Below are 22098 nucleotides of genomic sequence, written 5' to 3' on the forward strand. Positions count from 1 at the left end.
AGCTAGGACCTGCATAGCAAGACTAGCTTGGTTTACTATTTTAATTAGAAGCGTTTATTTTACATCTTTCTCGTTTGGTAACTACGAAATACTAAATGATTTTGTTTATTATTTCTTACTTTGTTCATAAGCGCAAAGCCACACCATGAGTTATCCGTGCTCTTTCCGTCACGGATATCTAAACGTGATTTTTAGCCGAGCCGCCAGAGAGCAAAGAATTTTGAAGAATTATGTTTGAGTCATATTTATTTAAAACTGTAAAATGTCAATTATCTTTCCATTTGTTAATATTTTATTTCTTATTCCGTACGTTATTTACTCTGCTAAGTTTGATTTTTGTGTGTTTCAAAATCTTTGTACATTGTACAAAACACGAAAAGAGTTGTCTCTCTGCACGTGACCATTTTTTATGTTGTTGAAATAGCACCCACCGCAAACACTTGAGATATTCTTGTCTGAAAAAAAATTGGGATTTGACTGTCACTTTGTAACACAACTACAGCAACAATGGGTGAAATGCATTCCTGCAGCAACGGGTGGCGAACCATGAACCATTTCACTCATAGTTCGGCCATGCTACCAACTAAGTAGGCTCGGCATAGCCAGGTGTTTAGGATGTTCAACTAGTAATCTGGAATTCGCGGGTTTGAATCCTCATTGCACCTAACATGCTCGTCGTTTCATCCATGGGACGTTATAATGTTAAAGTTAGTCCCACTATTCGATGGGTAGTGATGACTACCCGCCTTCCCTCTAGCGTAGATACCTCTAGTGTAGCTTTGCATGAAATTCGAAACAAACCACTACTCCAAAGTATGGAACGCGTTTCTGCGGCAATGTTTTGCGATTCGTGAAAACTTGAATACGCATTTCGAGCTTGCTGACCACTAATTCACGTCCTGCCCTCTATATGCATATTCACACGTAATATTTTCCTGCGTTTCTTTCTGGAAGGTAATTTTAAGACTTCCATAGAGATAGGCCTAAATTATTTCACTTTTCTTCAACCAAATAATTGTATGATACAACAAGAAAACATACTCTGAATGGCTGCAGACTTCGACATTTGTCCATCTGGTAAAAGTATAAAGTGTAATACTTAAAGAAGCCTGGTGTTATTTTATGATGGAACATGTCGTTTTGTAGCGTTCCTCTATGCATGTGTTTACATCTGACATTCCACATCAAACAATCACATGTCGTCACTTCGTAGCAATGTATGATGCATTTAAAATACATTAGCTTACAATAATATCAACACAACTAACAAAAACTGCAGTATTATGTCTAGTTGGAAAACTGTACATCCTCAAAATGTTTTTGATGTGGAAGAACATAAGTGTAGGAGAACGAAAAGCACGTGCACTGAAATGAAAAGTGCTAAAAATACGTGTTATTAGAATATTTCGACAAAATATCTGTAAAGATTATTTTCAGGTTTAGAAATTGGTATTATTATAAAAATAACCTTAAGACAACCGTTTGGGAAAAAGTCTGTTTGAAAGTCGTTTCCAAACCATTAAAACGCAAAGTAGTGGTAGGAATAACGGAATTAAAATCACCATATTTTGAATCAGACACCTGGTGGTAGCAACAAAATAATTGCAATAAACAATTATAAAGGAAATGTTTATGGAAAATATTTCTACAGATACTGAACTACTAATGTATGGCATTAAAACCTTCTAAACATATTTAAAGTATGGTCTGCTTAACTCCTTGTGCAATCTTCCAAAATATTTAAGAAATTAATAGAAAAGTTACTACTTTAACTGGATGAGTGGATTTATACAATAACTAGGGCTCTGCCGAAGTTATAATAATGAAATATTGAGGTAAAGAACATATATTTTGGAGATATGGGTTGTTATTTTATTGACCTCAATAGAAATCTTAATAAACTCTAGTTTACGTTATACAAGGTTAGTAAGAATGGTTACTGTTTAAAATCCATTGAGATGAACGGAACCGTAAATCTTTAAATGTAGTTTGTTTATTTGTTTTTGGAACTTCACGCAAAGCTAACGTGATAAACCAGATACAAAACAATTAATCTACACCACCCGCTGCTAACTTTGGGGCTACTAGCTTACCAACAAACAGTGAACGCTGAAGGGGGAGAATGTTTGGTGACTAGAATTCGAACCCCGACCCGCAAATTGCGAATCGATGAACCGAGTAATTCAGAGCCCCTTGGCTAATGGTTTAGATTTATTTTTAAACACATTTTTTTATTATTAATGTAACCTAAAGTTCCATGTTTGTTTAGTAAGAATTTAAAAGGACTACGATATCAAGGACTCCTGTCTTTATAGAAAGTAGTAGTTCTTATTGTATTTTAATATATTTTGTAATCACCGTCTTTGCGTTTTGAAAGAAAAAGAACATCTAATATTTTCTGAAAATTTTGGTACAAGGAAAAGAGAAAATACTTACATTTTAAGACAATACATTTCTCTCATAGCTCTATTACATACAACATTTCATAGGATAGTTAGTGTTTCTAAAGTCGCCTAAGCTAGTTTGTTGTATAAATTGCACATAACTCAAACCAAATCGATTTTGTTTCATACAGATTTCTTTTTGTACTCAGTCCTTTTTTTCAGGAAATTAACTTCGCTCCGAAGATTGAGCTAATGACGGAAATAATAACCAGGCAATAAATCTCCAGAATTGGTCAGTTAGTTAGTTAGTTAGCTGTTTTCTTCTCCAAATAAAAGGTTGTTTTAAAATATTAACGTGAGAAAAAAAAACATACCACAAACCTATTCATACCTTACTACGACTTCTCATTGTTGGCCATATTTCTCCACACAAAAGGCCACAAACGGCATTGAACACTTTTTTAAAACCTAACATTTTATTAAATACCTCCGAATAACTCCTAACCAGAAATGGAATTTAAGAAACTTTTTTTTTTCGGACGAGGTGCCCGAATGTGACCTAATGGGTCATTTTTGTTTTTTTCTTAATTTCGCGAAAAAATACACGAGGTCTATTTGCGGTAGACATCCCTAATATAGCAGTGTAAGACTATAAAGAGGGAAGGCAGTTAGTCATTAGCACTCACAGCTACTCTATTACCAACGAATAGTAAGATTGGCCGAAAATCATAACGCCCTCATGGCCGAAAGGGCAATCATGTTTGATGTGACGGTGATTCGAACTCGTGACCTTCAGATTATGAGTCGAGCACCCTAACAACATGACCATGCCGGGTCTTTGGGGCAGTGGATGTACTAGAATAGTAAGTATCATTTAAATCCCGTTCTTCATTTACACTTAACAAGATGTGTGCCCAGAAATTTACAGTGGGTGTTTTTCAGTGTATGATTTCAAAATTGGAAAGAGTTATGCGCAATTGGGTTTTTATGTAGCTTTGCCCCCAAAACACAACAGTAACTTTTATATCGTATTCTACATAAAACTCAAATATACCCTCTAAGTGTGTTTTCAGTGTGCACCAAGTAGTGTAACAAGAGAAAATCCTCAAAGTCACGACACCTGAAACTTTAACGGCAGAATTAGAGTGATTTTAAGTATGAGATCTTGACAGTGATAAGATACATCAGTCGATAGTGTTTGACCTCTTTTGGTGTGGGCGTTATAATGTTGTTCTCGATCCTATCGTTCGTTGGTAAGAGAGTAGCTCAAGAGTTGGCGGTGGGTGGTGATGGCGGTCTACCTTTATTCTAATCTTATACCACTAATTTAGGAACGCCGAGCGTAGATAGCCCTCGTGTAACTTTACGCGAAAGTCAAAACATACAAATAATATAATATATCATTATTATCCATAAGTGTCGTGATTTCAGTCAAATCAGTTTACTCAGAATGCAAGAACAAAACGAGTAATATAAGTTCACCAGTTTTATAAATATATCATTATTAACTGTTGTTGTACTTTAGTGAAAATCTTCATAATGACTGTCTGCTCCTAGTTATTTTTAGTTTTAGACTGACAGATTGGATCAGAGTCAGCTATTCAATACAACTCACCGCCTACTTTTAGAATAGTTCTGGCTGACGTTATTACAGGGATTTGACAACCACTCTTATTGCACATCAAAAATTCCAAAGTACGGAATGCGTTTTTACAGCTACGGAAGAGATTCATTCACAGGCCTGAGACACTAACCTGTAAAACACGCCCGGCTCTTCATTATAAGAGAAATATTAATACAATTTGGCAATATATTATAAAAACTAAAATTGATAAAAATTTTAAACCAAATTAGGACGGACTATATAGTTGTGATAAAAAATAAACTAATATTCAGAACATGGAATAAAATAACTTTTATATATTAAGTTATATAATGATTAATTGATTGTATAGAATAAAGCACAAAACTACACAATGGGCTATCTTTGCTCCCCACCACGGGTATCAAAACCCGGTTTCTAGCAATGTGAGTCCGCAGATATATCGCTATTCAACTGGAGGGGGAGCAAATTATATAATGAAAAACGTATTTCTGTTAAGTCGTTTAATTAATTTATTCACTGAAGATATTTTGGTTTATTGGTGGTGTTGAAATGAACCCCGCAAGCTGTGAATGCATATTTGAATCTCACCACATTATGTTTGATAACAACAGACTCACCACAAGATGATGATATGTGATCACAACAGACTCACCACAATAATATGTGTGATCACAACAGACTCACCACAAGATGATGATGTGTGATAACAACAGACTCACCACAAAATGATGATCTATGTGATAACAACAGACTCACCACAAGATGATGGTGTGTGATCACAACAGACTCACCACAATATCATGTGTGATCACAACAGACTCACCACAAGATGATGATGTATGTGATAACAACAGACTCACCACAATAATCATGTGTGATCACAACAGACTCACCACAAATGATGATGTGTGATCACAACAGACAAGATGATGTTGTGTGGTCGCTACTGTCTGGAAGATGAACATGGTCTTAGAGGCGGATGTTTATATTCAGTAAAAATGAATTCTTATCAGTAGTCCATACTTGGTTCGCCATCAAACTTATCAGAAGTATCTCACTGTTTTATCCTTATTTCACCAGAATAAGTTTCTGATAACCTGTTAACGAACTTGATCAGATAAGAAAGTGGTTTAATACACCAGTCGTCTTGGATTATCCTGTACACCTAGACTTTGAAACATTCCACTCAGGGGACCTGAACACATTTTTTATAAAAGGGTCTCAAGTCCATTTGAGTATTAACGCTTCTGTCCTTAATGGTTTTAATATATAAACCACATACCCTGATGATGATAATATTACCTGTAAAAAAAACTGTTTCTGAGTTTCTCATTTCCTTTCATAGCTCTTAAATCTGTGTAAATTATATTGAGATAAACAAAATAAAATATATTAATATGTAGTTTGTTTATTTGTTTTTGAAATTTCCTGTAAAGCTAACGTGAAAGACCAGATACACAAAAACTAGTCAACGCTACCTACCGCCAACTTTGGAACTACTAGCTCACAAACAAAGAATGGGATTATGACGCCCTTACAGCTGAAAGGGGTGTATGTGCACATAACTAAGGGCTAAATTTCTATTATTTGGGGCCTGCTATTGTATTTTTTTATTCGTACTGTTTGAGTGGAATATACAATAAACATATATGGATTCAAGACGCATTGTACATTTTCAACTAAAGTTAGTTGTTTTGGTCCATCATGGCGATTCAGTCAGGAATGCCTGGTAAAAGTAAGTTCTAAAGTAATTTTAATTTTTATTGTTTTTAAACTAGAAACGCCACCTACTATTTACATATGTTTACAGCACAAACCAAGCTTCCTCATTCATCCGCACTTTTACTACCTTCTCCACCAATACTATTCGTCATTGTTATTTACACTGAACACAGCCAGAGTCAGCAAAACTCTCTAACTAGACGTTATTGTCGGTTTAAATGTGCCAAACCAACCCACGGATGTTTACAGTGTTGTTAATATTCGATATTTATTTTGGTCTGGGTTTCTACACAACTTTAATTGGCTTTAAGACAATAGTAATTGCTGATAATTATTATTACTGCTAAGCATTCCATTTGTTTGATTTTCCTGTTATCTGTATTTTCAGCCTTCTTCATTTCTGCTATGCCCATTTTATTAATTAACCAATCGTGAAGACTGTTTAGAATAACAGTACTTGTTACAATACTTGTACTCAATGTACCACAGTAGCCATCATAGTCATGCCTGTTGCATCTTTGATATTTGTTTGTTTGTTTGTTTTTTTTGTTTGAAATTAAGCATAAAGCTACTCAATGGGCTATCTGTACTATGCCCACTACCCGGTTTCGTCTAGTGCTGTAAGTCCCCAGACATACCGCTATGCCACTGGGTGCTGCTGCCTTGATGACCGTTTAAAAATGACTTGTTCAATTCACATCATCAGTCAACAAGTGATAGTCTTACATACTTGTATGTTACAGTAACATTTCACAGAGTAAGCTTTTGATATATTCATTTACTAAAATATTTTCCAGTCCAATGAGATCCATTCCAGTATACACCTTAAAGTGATGAATCAGTACGAAGTTTGTGTAAAGCAACTTGATATAGACGTTCTCTAATTTTGCACTGTTCATATTTAAATTCAACTCCAGTATATTGTCACTTAAACTTGATAAATTATTACGGCAAATAATCAATACTGCTATTCACTAATTCAGTTACTACAGTTTCCAGTGCTTCATTACATTCAGTACCTAGTTTGTCAAGGCTTAGAAACGTCAACTAGGTTACTTGTGTTTAGTATCAGACAATATATACATTACTTTATTACTAAGTTTCCTTATTCTGTCCTTTTATAATGACAGTATAAATTATTTCTCTTTAATACGGTGTTTATGCTTTATCGTTTCACAGTCTCATCTATGATATATAAGAACTTGTATGTACTGCTACACCTTGATACAAATATAAGCAGGTTCAATGGAAACAATAAGTAAATTATTTGAAAGGAAAGTTATCCAATAATTATTCTACTTACTTAGATAGGTTTTCTGTATGGTTTGCTGGTCAAAGGTTATAATGCTTTTAAGGCACTCCTCCAGGAAAATCCTATTAGATTGTTGCTCAACAAACATATTTAAAATAGAGCTCATTTTGATAGTCCTTGCTATATTGCTCAGCAAAATACAAAATAGAACATTAACCAGCTTCCATTTCATGATTGGCTGAGAGTTAGTTACTAGTTGTCGGTAGCAGTACTTGTTGAAATGTGCAAACTATTATAACAGTTTTCACTATGACGTCAAATACTACCTGACTATCATTTACTAATCTACCCATAAATGTTAGACAAAATTTTGGAGGGTAATGGTTTATTGAAGTTGTATTAGCACTATAACATTTAGTTTACTTGGCTACTTGAAAAAGTGTACATTATGTACAGCGTTATAGGGATCGACTAAAACCTACACACGTTGCTGATGTCTCGTGGAGGAAGAATCCAAGGCAACACAAGTAGGAACATTACAAACGTTTCACGTGTTTCTGTGATTACACAGACTCCCTTTTCATAAAAACTAGATTACAGATAATTTAACTTTTCTCAACCGATTTTAAGCAACCATTCAAATTTTAGTATCAGAAACAGATATTTAATTCTTAAGGTGTAACCAGCCCCCAAAACAAATAAACAAACAACAAGCTATTGGGAGGGTACTTGTCTCACTGCCATGTTTTATTGGAAACTTACAACTAATAACCCTCGATGAATAGCCATCACTTGTGTGTGTGTTTTCTTATCGCAAAGCTACGTCTGACTAACTGCCGAGTCTACCGAGGGAAATCGAACCCATGATTTTAGCGATGTAAATCCATAGACTTACCGCGGAGGACTAGCCATTACTTATCTGTTTTATGTCCCTTTGAGTGATGTATAACATATGCACGTGAAAGTAAAAGAATTAAGAATTTTTCCACTCAACAGTTTATTTGTTTTTTTCTGAATTATCTAAAGAACATGTTATTATGTTTATTAACCCTTCTGATAAGGAATATTCAAAGATTGTTTACTCTGATACTAATTACTTGGAACCTGTGATACCAAAGGAACATGCTTCATTTTTTGGGCATTTTTGCAAAATTATGAATGATAACTCCTATCTTTCTAGCGAAGATTCCAGCAGACTGGGTTGACCTTGACTCTCACTCATACTGACCTCACACATAAGTAATTTTTACATAGCCTCTCAGAATGTAAGGGAATAAATACTCTATAACACCAGTAGACTTCACTAGATAATCTTCTTAAAATTGGACTTGTAAACACAAAAGAAGAAACCAATTCTGCTTCAAATTTAGAATGATTAACGTATATTTTGTTAAAATAAACGTGTTCAGCACAGGTATGTGGAAAAATCTACCAGGTGTAAGTTATACTTAAAAGTGAAATTTGTTTTAATCGTTATGCAAATCAAGAAGAAATATGTTTATTTATATAACCAAGTAAGAAACATTTCAATGAGTTCTAATCCAGATAATGCTAGCTCTAAATTCACCTCAATTGTAAATTAGCAATAAAACATTTGAGTTGTGCAAATGATTTTGCTAAAGGTTTCGAATTAATTTGATTCCAGAATAAACACCAATGAACTGGATGTCTAATCTCATCTGTAGCTTGTCAGAAAAATGGTCTTACCAAATTATTCCCTTCGTTTTGTAGGTAAGTAAACCAGAGAAATATCCACAAGACACGTAACGCGAGACACCAACCTACAGAGATTTTTTAACTGCTGGACAATACAAATGTATAAAGAAACGAAGGGAAATGAATCAATATACGTGAGTAGGATAGAAGTGAGAACCTCAACTCTGTGATTGTGTGTATATCAAATCAAATGATTCATTACAAATTAAATTAATATTTAAATTTCGAAGAGCAAAAATCAAGAGAGAATAGAAGCGTTGGTCTGGAACAGGACTGTATAAATGCACGTATACTAGAGCAGTCAAATAAATCAATATTCTTTGATTTCTAGTGAAAGCTTGTGGTGAATGATTAAAATACAGCACAGAAGTTATATGTACAAAGAGAATGTACTTAGCGTGTGATCTGTAGCGCTAATATGTTTTTGTTGCTTTAGAAACGTGTGTGGTTTTCTAAACTGTGCTGAGTATAATACAACTATGTTCTGTTTGGAACTGTCAACATATTAGAGGCCAGAATTTGTTATACGTGTGGTGTGAGAAATTTTAACAAAGTAAAATCTGTTGGTGATTTTTCTGGAGAAAAAAAACCCTGAATTTTTGAAGAGGAAGTTAAAATCAGAATAATTGAAAAAAACTACTAAGGATTTGTCTTTGTGTACTCACTCTTTTTTTAAAGAAATTATTTCCTAAGCTTTGAACGTGTGATTCCACAGCATGTTAGCCCTATTAAACATTTAATGAATCATGCAATGCATCGTCTTATTATATTTTAGACTATCTTGAAAATATAGAGAAAGAGAACATTTTAAATTATTTTAATGAACTGCAGAAAATCACCAAATTCGAGTGAATCGAGAGAAATAAGAACTTGTTAAAGTAACACTCATCTTTGTCTGTCAGCAATAATTATTATTAATTTATAATTGACTATAGAGCTCCATACTACCTACCTATCGTAAGGTAAACTGCTAGACATTCTGTTAGCTTGAGGTATTATAGGTAGATATTTACGTTAATTATTTGACAAAAATCATTTTGTATTATGGTGAACTGAGAGTTCTTATTATTTTAATATAATAGAATAATATTTGTTTTCATAATTATGTTGTATAAACTTTGTGATAGTATGAATGAATATGAGAAATGTTATTCTTAAGGAATTGTTTACATTTAACTATAGTGCATATGTTAGGAGGTTTATTAATAAATTAAGCCTAGTTACACATAAATTTGATCCAGTTATTCTTTTATGTAAAATTCACATTTTTTTAACCCTCTAAGAGTTCTCTTGCCCGGCATGGCCAAGTGGTTAAGGCACTCGACTCGTAATCCGATGGTCACGGGTTTAATCACCGTCACAACAAACATGCTTGCCCTTTCAGCCGTGGAAATGTTATAATGTGACGGTCAATCCCACTATTCGTTGATAAAATAGTAGCCTAAGAGTTGGTGGTGGGTGGTGATGACTAGCTGTCTTCCCTTTAGTCTTACACTGCTAAATTAGGGACGGTTAGCGCAGATAGCCCTTGCGTAGCTTTTCGCGAAATACAAACCAAACCAAATCAATTTAAGAACTTTCAGTCTTCACCTTTAGTTCAGCTAAGTATACTTAAAGTGAATTATGTTAACAAAAGAAATGACCACTCAATAACACAAAATACGTTTTACTGTCGTACATACATTTACTTTTACCCATAAATCTATCTATTTTACTACCTTGACTTCTGCATAAACAAAATTATAACAACGTTAGCGTCGAAAAAGGTACGTCTGCCACTCTGAAGTACTTTCTATACCCACCAGAACTTCCTATTTTTACAAATATAACTTATTTCTAAAGCACTGCTACAAATTCATTGTTGCTTTTGATATGAATATAGTTTTAAACATGTAATGTTCTTCTCCTTGCTTATGGAAAGCTGAACATACATCGTTTGTTTAAGAGAGATTTCTTCTCTTCTTTCCCATTCATATTTAATGATTTGATGCTGAACAATTAGACCTCGTAACCCGTTTAAACCGTTAAGACACAGAAAACTTAAGTTTACAACCGTATACTGTTGAAAATGAATTTTATGAAATTATTTTACAAAACCGTAAAAGTTATGTTAATATAGAAACAACAGTCAATACAGTACATTTAACTACAAGAAAAGTACGAAATGTCAGTACTTTACAAAATACGTGGCAATGTTTAGAAAATATTTAAAACAGAAAAAATTGGGTATGAGAAATCGTAGCTTTAAGTACAAAAAAAAACCTACTTTGAATAAATTCTATTACAAAATAAACAGAAAATTAGTATCACAATTTTTGAAAGAAAAAATTATAATTAAATTATTAAGATGAAATAACGTGGTGTAATATAGCTTTTTACTGTATCGAAATCTAATCAACTCTATAGTTATTATTAGATAAACGATCATTACAAAGCGATGTATATTTACAACACATAGAATGAAATGAAGAGCATCAAAACATTTCATTTAGACCTCGTGACACCACGTGCGTCCCATGCACGCCTATATTAACCTTTTCTTAGCTATTGATCACAACTCAAAGTTTGACGGAAAACGCGATGAAACTTTCTTTCTGATTGGTTGCTCACGATCGTTTACTACTGGGTCAAAAGGCCCCGGATGTTTCAATAAAACGGTAGGCCCTAACAGATGAGTCGGCCACTAAGCAGATTGTGGGATGGTATTGAGAAAACTAGTTTTAACTCTTCAAATAAGCGTCTTTAGATTTACAACGTCAGAAAGTTAAACCTCAAGTAATAAGAACTTGTGGCATTGCACAAAAAAAAAAAACAACAAAAAAAAAATCAGTGTTCACTTTTCCTTTGTACTTCTAAGTATTGCAGTGAATACACCTTAACTGTTATTCAAGGAATTCTAGAACACTTTGTTAAATTTAAAACAGTTCTAAGTGAACAGTTATAACAAAAGACTCGGAAGAATCTTCTGAACGTAAAAGCATTCTGAAACTTATACGATTTAGTTAACCACGAATCCGGCAGTAACTAGCATTTCGAAGATTCAAGACCTCGCTTGCTCCCAGGTTTCACAGCATAGCCGATAAGCGTATCGACAGAAAGGCCAGTTCCGGCATTTAGCCGATGAACGTCGACAGAAATAATCGGCCACTGTGCCATTTCTTGTGGCTCGCCAGCTGTTTACCGCTGTCGTTGCTCGGCGAAATAAATTCATATATTCTAAACTCTCCATACTGTGAAGGACTCTACAGCTCTTACGTATACATTATCAAAAGAAATGGAAACCGTTCATGATTCGTCGTCGATTATTTGTTTCCAAGACAATAGGTAAGCATTTTACTTGATTATTAAATAAGGTAATAGGAACAAATACATTTCAACCAATGCCCATAAATTTTACAAATCCCTTTAATGTGCTTGTTTGTAAGTTACAAGTTATTGAGTTATAAGTAAGCTAATCTTCATGCTCATTTGAGAATTTTCATAAACATTTATTAATTGTCATAATTGTAGAAACATTAAGAGCGGTATGTTTACTCCGTCACAACAAAGTCATGAGAACAGTACAGAAAGATAAGAGTCATTCTTGTAAGTGAAGAACATCTAAGTAATGTAAACAAAAATATACACATGTGTATATATATATATATGTATATTATTTTAATTAGCTTGGACGCCAGATAAATGCGATCTCTTTTTATTATATGCTTTGACCTTATGGAGTACAACATTACCAAAAAATGGAACGCTTACAATCATTGTACAACATTACCAAAAAGTAAAACGATGAACGCCTACAATCATTGTACAACATTACCAAAAAGTAAAACGATGAACGCCTACAATCATTGTACAACACTAAGAAAAAGTGAAAAGGTAGACGCTTACAATCATTATAGCATTACCAAAAAGTGAAACGATGGACGCCTATAGTCATTGTACAACATTACCAAAAAGTGAAACAATGGACGCCTACAATCATTGTACAACATTACCAAAAAATGGAACGCTTACAATCATTGTACAACATTACCAAAACGTGAAACGATGGACGCTTATAATCATTTTACAACATTACCAAAAAGTGAAACGATGAACGCCTACAATCATTGTACAACACTAAGAAAAAGTGAAAAGGTAGACGCTTACAATCATTATAGCATTACCAAAAAGTGAAACGAAGGACGCCTATAGTCATTGTACAACATTACCAAAAAGTGAAACGATAGACGCCCACAATCATTGTATAGCATTACCAAAAAGTAAAACGATGAACGTCTACAATCATTGTACAACACTACGAAAAATTGAAACGATGAATGCCGACAATCATTGTATAACATTACCAAAAAGTAAAACGATGAACGTCTACAATCATTGTACAACACTACCAAAAAAGCAAAATGATGAACGCCGACAATCATTGTACAACATTACCAAAAAGCAAAACGATGAACGCCTACAATCATTGTACAACATTACCAAAAAGTAAAACGATGGACGCCTACAATCATTTCATAACATTACCAAAAATATGGGTCAGGGGTCACTTTCATTTTTTTAAAAGTTTATTTCAGAACTTGGTGCAGAGCTACACAAGGGCTACCTGCGACCGTCATCGTTAATTTTAAACTGATAAACCAGCCAACAGCATCTATCAATAGATCTTAATAAATTCTGGTTACGTTTGGTAGGTAATGTGTATATGTGTCTAGTATAAACTTATTTAGTACGTTCTTTATAGATAGAATAGTTTTCTGTAAAAAATACATTGACTTAAATACAATTATCAAAACAAAGTTTCTGTTTTTATTGTTTTAAGGACAATGAAACTAACACATACACACAAAAAACTATTAACAACATTTCATCTCGAAACGAGTGTATTCCTCATATTCCTTGATTATGAAACTACTTTCAGTTTTAAGTTTCTCTCAGCCAGTTTTATTTCTTTAAATTATATCCTACATACCAAAACTTTTATCTTGAGTAACTTAAAGTAGAAAACTGATGTTGTAATGTACTCTCTCTTATAAATAATACCAAAGTGTGTAGAAAAATCGTTTTATAACAAACCTAACGAGTGTAAAATCAGCATCCAAGTTTTTTAAGCTTCCTGAAGTCAGACTATGATGTGAAATAAATTTAAGCTCAAATATCCGTTGCATTAATTTTTTTTTAAATTTGTATATCCGTAACTGGTTAGTTATATATATATATCTATCTAATATGACTGTTATTGACGACAAATAATTATTTTATAGAACAGCAGATGATAATTCACGATATACTTAAGACGGGTATCTATTTGTATTGTTTACTAGTTTAATGTTCCACACTGGGTCAGCGGTAAGTTTACGGGCTTGCAACACTAAAATCCGATGTTCGATTCACCGCGGTAGTCAGAGCGAGCGATTATAACTTATTAAGTAGATTTGCGAGAAAAAAAAACAACAAAAAGAAAAACAAATCCAACTAATCACTATGCTGTCGCTTTCTCTCCGTAATTACTTCTCACGATCCACCTGGAGGGATCCCCTGGACCACAGATTTAGGCCACAGTTTCATAACATCCACCTCACTTGTACAGGGACACATGTCTGTACTGGATTTATATAAAACAAGAAAGCAAGAATACAATGTATTAAAATCTAAATGGTTTAGTTAATGTGAAGAAATCCAAGTATCAAAATGAAAAATTGGTCATTGATTTATTTGTCTCGTTTGATAAATTATATTATTAATATCGTTCTTGCTTGCGTAGGAACAAATTATTTATATTATATAACCACATTTCAAACCATGTTTCAGATATTAACTCCAAAGCAGATCTATCGATAACTTATATAGTAAGCTCTAAGTCTATTTTATTGTAACCACCAGTAATTTATTAAATGATATGACAGGAAATGGCATTTAGTTCTAACAAAAAGGAATATTTTATAATATTATAGATGAGAAGTAGTTAAATACCATTGGGGTTGAGAATATACTAGCTTGCAATAAAAGTTGTTTTAAAAGGCGAAGCGATATATAGTTATTCACCTTAAATAATTTAAACAAAAAAAGCTACACTTCAATATAGTGATGTATACACACCCAAAGATACGTAGACTCTTTCAGAGCAAGTCCCAGATTTTAATCATTATTTATTATGTAAGATTTTAATGCTGTGTTACTTGAAGTTTCTGACTGTAAATATATAATTCACCTTATTCAGTGCAAAGTAAAACTGAAATTAAAGCACTTGGGATTGTAATTTTAATTCCTTAGTAAATGCAGAGACAAATAATCGACGTTTATTGTTTAAAATTATTAGTTTTTTTTTAGCACAATAAAGCAGTATGATTTTAGAGTAAACACAATGAATTTCTCAACAATAAAGCAACATGACATTATATTGGGCACAATCAATTTCTCAACAATAAACCAACATGACATTATATTGGGCACAATCAATTTCTCAACAATAAAGCAACATGACATTATATTGGGCACAATCAATTTCTCAACAATAAAGCAACATGACATTATATTGGGCACAATCAATTTCTCAACAATAAAGCAACATGACATTATATTGGGCACAATCAATTTCTCAACAATAAAGCAGTACGACATAAAAGTAGGAACAATCAACTTCTCAACAATAAAGCAGTACGACATAAAAGTATGAACAATCAACTTCTCAACAATAAAGCAGTACGACATAAGAGTATGAACAATCAACTTCTTAACAGGGTTGACAAAGACAGGAAAGAGATGGTAATGACAGTTAGTGAATCTAAGAGCGTTAGAAACACTAATTTAAAAGTACGATTTATTCATTCTCTTTTTTATTAAATTATTAAAAGTTCTCTATGCATTTTTTTGGTAAAAAGAAGCAGTAAGATTATCAATGATAAATATCTTTGTAATTTTTTTCCTATTTCAGAAGACTTCTTAGAACCACCGATAATCATAATTACATAAACCGTAAAAGTAACAAGTTCTAAAACATGATCAAATTATTTATATATTTTTTTCTGTTTGAATTTCGCCCAAAGCTACACGAGGGCTACCTGCGCTAGGCGCCCCTAATTTAGTAGTGTAAGACTAGAGGGAAGGTAGCTAGTCATCAGCACCCACCGCCAACTCTTGGGGTTCTCTTTTACGAACGAATAGTGGGATTGACAATCACATTATAACGTCCCCACGGCTTAAAGGGCTAGCATGTTTAGTGTGACGGGAATTCGAACCCGCGACCCTTAGACTACGAGTAGAGTGCCTTAACCACCTGGCCATGCCGGGTCTACATTGTCTTACAAAGAATTATTTTTACATTAATTTGTCAATATAATAAACCTGAATATATGATTTTAGTATTTATTTTTATAAAAATGAGACAAATGTAACTAATCTTCAATTTTATTATACTTTATATTATTGTCTCCCAGTCGGATAATTATAAGTCTATGGACTTGCAATGTTAAAATTAAGGTTCGTTTTTCTACTGTGGACATAATTCTGACGTCGGTAAAAGAAATTATTTTATGTCTTTGCTGAACAAATGTCTAAGTATCCATTACAAAATTTACTTATTCTATTATTTTCAGTATTAATCATAATTATAATTATGTTTCAAGTGTGAAATATTGTATTAAATTAAATATTACATTGTGAAAATTTGAAACGTTTAACTTTAATGTGAGTTCCCCACCCAGTGGCACAGCGGCATGTCTGCGGACTTATAACGCTAGAGACCGGGTCTCGAAACACATGGTGGGCAGAGGACAGATAGCCCATTGTGTAGCTTTGTATTTAACTTCGAACAAATAAATGAATTCAAAAGGGCTTTCACAGATGGACTAATTCACAAGCTTAGAGATCTCTAGTTTCTGTATAACCATCCCTAATTTCAACCACTAACTAGATGGATGACAGCCATTAACTTCCTCCGAGGTCCGGCATGGCCAGGTGGGTTAAGGTGTTCGACTCGTAATATGAAGGTCGCGAGTTCGAATCCTCATCACGCCAAACATGCTCGTCCTTTCAATCGTGTGGGCTTTATAATGTGAGATTCAATCCCACTATTCGTTGGTAAAAGAGCAGACCAAGAGTTGGCGAATGGTGGTGATGACTAGCTGCCTTCCCTCTAGTTTTACACTACTGAATTAGGGACGGCTAGTGAAGATAGCCCTGGTGTAGCTTTGCGCGAAATTCAAAACAAACAAAACCAAAACTTCTTCCGATCTTTGAAGTAAAAGGAGGAAATGATTACCGTTTTAGTAACGTGTTTACAGTTTGAAAGTGAAAAAAGTGTTCAACTGCATAGTGTCTCGAACCTTGTACCATTCGATCCATAGACTGGCACGTTAACAGCTTGGTTAAGCTTAGTTCATTTGCTGTTCAACTTTTATTGTTCTGTAATTTCTAAATATATATATATATATATTCAAACAGTGAACACTGAAGTCCATATTTATTATCACATTTAGAATGATATATTATTTGTTCTACAAATAATGAATAGCTTTTTAACATTTTACTCTTTCCTTCCATCGTTTAGTTTATGATTTTTTAAAGCTGACTCACGTTCTACATAATCATTAATATTCTAAGTGAAAATATACGTGTGCATTATGAAAATGACACCAGCTTGTTTAGTGGTAGCGTACAATGTGTGTGTTTCTTATAGCAAAGCCATATCGGGATATCTGCTTTGTCGACCGAGGGGTTTCGAACCCTTGATTTTAGCGCTCTAAATCCGTAGTCTTACCACTGTCCCAGCGTGGTACGTGACATACAGATATTGTTAATATTGCAGAAGAATATTGATATTTTTAATCACATGAGGTTGTACTTGACGTACTCTTTAAATAAATACCCTAACATATGCTTTACTAAGAGGTTTGTTTGTTTGTTTTTAAATTTCGCGCGAATCTCCTCGAGAGCTACCTACATTAGTCGTCCCTAATTTAGCGGTGTAAGACTAGAGGGAAGACAACTAACTAGTCATCACCTCCCGTCTCTGGGGCTACTTTCTTACAAACGAATAGTGGTATAAACGTTCGAATTACAACGTCACCCAGTCTGAAAGGAGCGAAAATGTTTGGTTGGACGAGGATTGAAACATAGGATTCTCATACTGCGAGTTAAACGCTCCAACCATGTGGTCATCCCGAGTCATCATTAGAAGGTGGCGAAGAAACGTTTTGGACTGTAATATTACCTGGGTATTGAGGATTTGAGTGTAGCTGTCTTATCGCTTAACTTCTGAATCCATGAAGCATAGTAATATATCTTTAACTCGGTTAAAAGGAACACAAGAACAAGGTTCATTAAAGTTTAAACAAAATCCATTGAGCAACAAGGCAAGATTTTACTATAATAAAGGTTTGATGTTTACACTCAGTAAATATTACGCACAACGACAATTACGCTATTGAAATAGGGAGCGTAAATGTTAGTTCCTAAGCTACAGCTCTAAGTTCAACCTCAGAACTAGAAAATCTAACTATTCTAAGTGGAATTTTCCTAATTTCTCCAAGCCCGTTCCATTGGCTGTGGTTTCGCTAGATAGTAGATAGGGACAGTGGGAATTTCGTTAATCCATTCACGCGAGCTACTAATTAGATGATGACGCAACTGGATACCTTACTGTGCCTACTAGAAAGAAATCCGTTAAAAATTACTTTCAGAAACCTTAAATAATATTTAACTACTAGAGCATTATGATTGGCCCATACATGGCCAGGTGGTTAAAACACTCGACTCGTAATCCGAGAATCGCGGGTTCAAATCCCCGTCGGACCAAATATCATCGCTCTTTCAGCTGTGGAAGCGTTATACAGTGACGGTCAATCCCACTATTTGCTGGTAAGAGAGTAGCCCAAAAGTGGGTGATGATGAATAACTGCCTTTCCCTCTAGTTTTACATTGGTAAATTAGGGATGGCAGTCGCAGATAGCTCTCGTGTAGCTTTGTGCGAAATTTAAAAAAAGAAACAAATAAACAAATCAACTCGTAGTTGATGTATATGGAGATCAGTGATCTCTGAGTTCGAGGTTACCTGTACAGTTGCTTCTAAGGATTTCACGATTATTATTGGTTATGTTTTAGGTGATTATTTTTCTTGAATGAGAGGTTTTTTATTCTGTCTCACTTTGTCGCTAGAACTGGAGTTGAACGATTTTTTATTGAAAACTTGTTTAGTGATATCCTTTTCGTGAGAGCCAGCCAAGGTTTTATGAAGTTTCTGATGTGTTTTCTTATTCTAACTCATTTTGACCCAGTTTTGTTTTATTCCACCCCCAAGTTTAGTTAGTTACAGCCTACTTTAAGTTCTGTTTATTTTCGCCATTTTAACGTCTGGCTAACAGTCGATGTTCCATAAAATGTTTGTATACACTGTGAAGTTAGTGTAGTTCCTTCAATATTCTAGACCCCAGTGGCACAGCGGTATGTATACGGACTCACGTCTCTAAAAACCGGATTTCGATATCCGCGGTGGGCAGAGCACAGATAGTCCATTGTGTAGTTTTGTGCCTAATTTTAAATACATGATAAACAAATCGATATTCTAAACTACCAAAAACTTCAGATATTCTGTTATTAGTGTGTCTTTCTGCACCTATATTCGTAATAGTAGAAATACAAGTCCTTAAGAAAAAACATGCCTAGAACAGTCAACGTTGGTCCACTTGTTTAACGTAAATATTTTCCTAAAATTTAGAATTACGCACAAAGATACGTTTGGAACTGACTGCATCATAACATTAACATACTTTACGTTTTTTATTTAGTAAAACCAAGCAGTATAGCTGAATAGTGCGTATGCATTGTGTAACTTGCACAGAATAATCCAAAGAATCATGTTTAAGTCTTGAAGCTTCACCATGAAAACAAACATGAATTTGGGATGTAAATTGTATGATGCTAAAATCCTAGAGTGCTGAAGTTGTGCAAAAACTCAATGTGATGTAATGTAATATAAATTACTAAATAACTCGTTGCAAGCTGTTTTTGTAATAATATTTGGATTTTATGACAAAAAAAACGCCTTCTGACTGTATATTTTTAAAATAAAACACCAAATTTAGGGTAACTCCCGAAAAATACTGATATATGCCAGAAATATTATTAATGTCATGATTGAATGTCAATATTTTTGTTTACTTTTTTATTCAATACAAATAAGTATATCTGCTAAACCAAGTGCAGCTTTAGTCGCTTTTGTTAGATTTAGAAAAAAAAACGTCATTGCTTAGCCAGCTTAGGAATTTTTCATGACTTGAATAAAACACTATCATGAAAAGTAAAGTTTTAACTTTTAAGTTTTCAAAAACTGCAGAATCGTCCAATGATTTTCAGCTAATTAGCCAATGAAATGCACTGAGAGTAATTTCTAACAATAATGTTAAGTTGTTGAGTGAATCAATTTTCACAGTTTTGTTTCAGATGAATGTAATTAAGTACACATACATAAACTGTTCGTATTATTGTTTGTACACTTGAACTTTATCTGCGACGTAAATTTCAAGCTGCGCCCATGGGATAATCCTTACAATTTCCAGTTCATTTACTATTCTAAATTACTTGCCCCGTGAGGTTTGCTAAACATAAACATTACGTAATGTTGCTGTGAGTGATCTGTTGTTCGTTATGGAAATTCATGAACGTACTGTGTCTGTCTGGTGTTTTAATTACGTATAGCATCACGGTCGTAGCTTTGATTCCTTGTGGTGGATAGAGCACATATAGTTCATTGTGTAGCATTGCGCTAAAGTAACAACGACAAGATAATTCACTCTACAAGCTCGGAGATTTTGACATCAGTAAAACAAATTAGAAAGAAACATTCAGTGATAGTGAACATATTCTAAACTAATTACTTTTATCCCGTCAGGAGAAATGAATTAGGCGTGGCCTAGTGTATTGAGTACCCGTCTGTGTGTATGAAGGATTGTGGTTCACGTCTCGTTACTGCAAAAACAAACTCTGCACGCTGGAGCCGTGAGTGTACTTCAAAAGTGACGGTCTAATCCCATTATTTGATCAAATAAGAATAATCCCAGAAATGTGGGGTTGAAGCGAGGGCTCTGTTGACTTCTCTTTGGTCTATCAGTTTAAAATTAGGAATGATTACATGCGGGTGGTTTTTGAGGAAGCAAAAACTTTAAACCAAATAAACAATCCCTGTGTAGTTGCTTGGAAACTTAAGTTAAACTGAATTAATATTTTTCGAAGACGTTTCTATAAACTGAAATTATCATCATTAATACTCCTTATGTAAAAATAAACTACTGAAAAATTACTATGTAATGATGAACAGTACAAGTGCATTAGAAGAGTCATGAACCTTTTTGTTCATACCGTTATACAACAGAAATTCAGTGGACGTGCTTGAGTTCAACAAATGGTTAATATTTTGTATTTATTAGTGCAGACAGTTTTCTGGCATTGTTGTTACATGTTTAACTAAAGAGTCCTTTGGAATTGCATTCAAAATGTCTCTTGTACACTCTATAAAGTTTCATTGAAACTAACTTTTAAATTGTCACGCTTTTTATTACTATCAAACCCCAGATCTGATTTTTTGGGTTGACGATCGGAGCTCAGTGAAGGCCATTGCATCATTTGAATGACTCCAACAGCTTCTTTCTTAGCTAAGTAATTTCTACATAAGACGTATTAGTGTTTGAGATCATTATCTTCTTGGTAGTGGAATTCTTTCCCAATGATACGTAAATCACTTGGAATACCATGATGAAATCTGTTTCTGATGGTACTTGCACTGACTCATTATTCGTCTACTTTGGAAATATCTCCTGTCGCTTGAGCAGAAAATCATTTTCAACCAATTACACTGTTTCCCACACGCCTTACGGTAGATGCTATGCAACGAAGTTAACATCTTTCATCTCCCCTCTTCCGAACGCAAAACTAAATATTTCAAACTTGGACCCATCAGTTCATAACACCCTTTTCCAGTGATCAACAATCCAGTTTTTGTAGTTTTTAGTGAACTTCAGTTTCTCGGTGACATTTGGAGATCGAGATAAATGTTTTCTTAACTGTTTAATGACCATTCTTGTTGAGGTTGGTGTTGTACATCTGGACACATTTCTCTCATTTGATACCTAGTCGTTTATGTCGTACCTGAGATCAGTACCACTCCTCCTTCTGTTCCAAGTGCTGCATAACGAAGATATGTAACAACAGTAGTATTGTGTTTAGGTGTTTTACCTCTTTCTTTCCTATTTTCAGATTTATCTGCCTCTCTCTTATGATCTTCAGTGTACTTGATTGTGTGTGGGAAGCCTTTTAAATCTTCAAACATTTGTAAGAGAATCCAACCAGCATCACGTAAAGCTTCAATACGAAAGTTCTCTATTGACAATTCTCCACGCTTATGGCACGTGACATAACAACAAAACATA

At 34.1% G+C, this 22098-nt stretch overlaps 1 protein-coding gene across 3 annotated transcripts in view; it reads left to right on the plus strand.

Annotated features, from left to right (window-relative positions):
• The first annotated feature begins 11373 nt into the window (after positions 1 to 11373).
• LOC143225646 (glutamate-gated chloride channel-like) overlaps positions 11374 to 22098 on the plus strand; it is a 170738-nt gene continuing 160013 nt past the window's right edge. For all 3 annotated transcript variants that reach the window (XM_076455442.1, XM_076455441.1, XM_076455443.1), the window contains exon 1: positions 11374 to 12004. The gene's annotated coding sequence lies outside the window, so the exon portion shown is untranslated. The remainder of the gene's footprint in view (positions 12005 to 22098) is intronic.

Source organism: Tachypleus tridentatus, chromosome 9 (assembly GCF_004210375.1).
Source record: "Tachypleus tridentatus isolate NWPU-2018 chromosome 9, ASM421037v1, whole genome shotgun sequence".
NCBI lineage: Eukaryota > Metazoa > Arthropoda > Merostomata > Xiphosura > Limulidae > Tachypleus > Tachypleus tridentatus.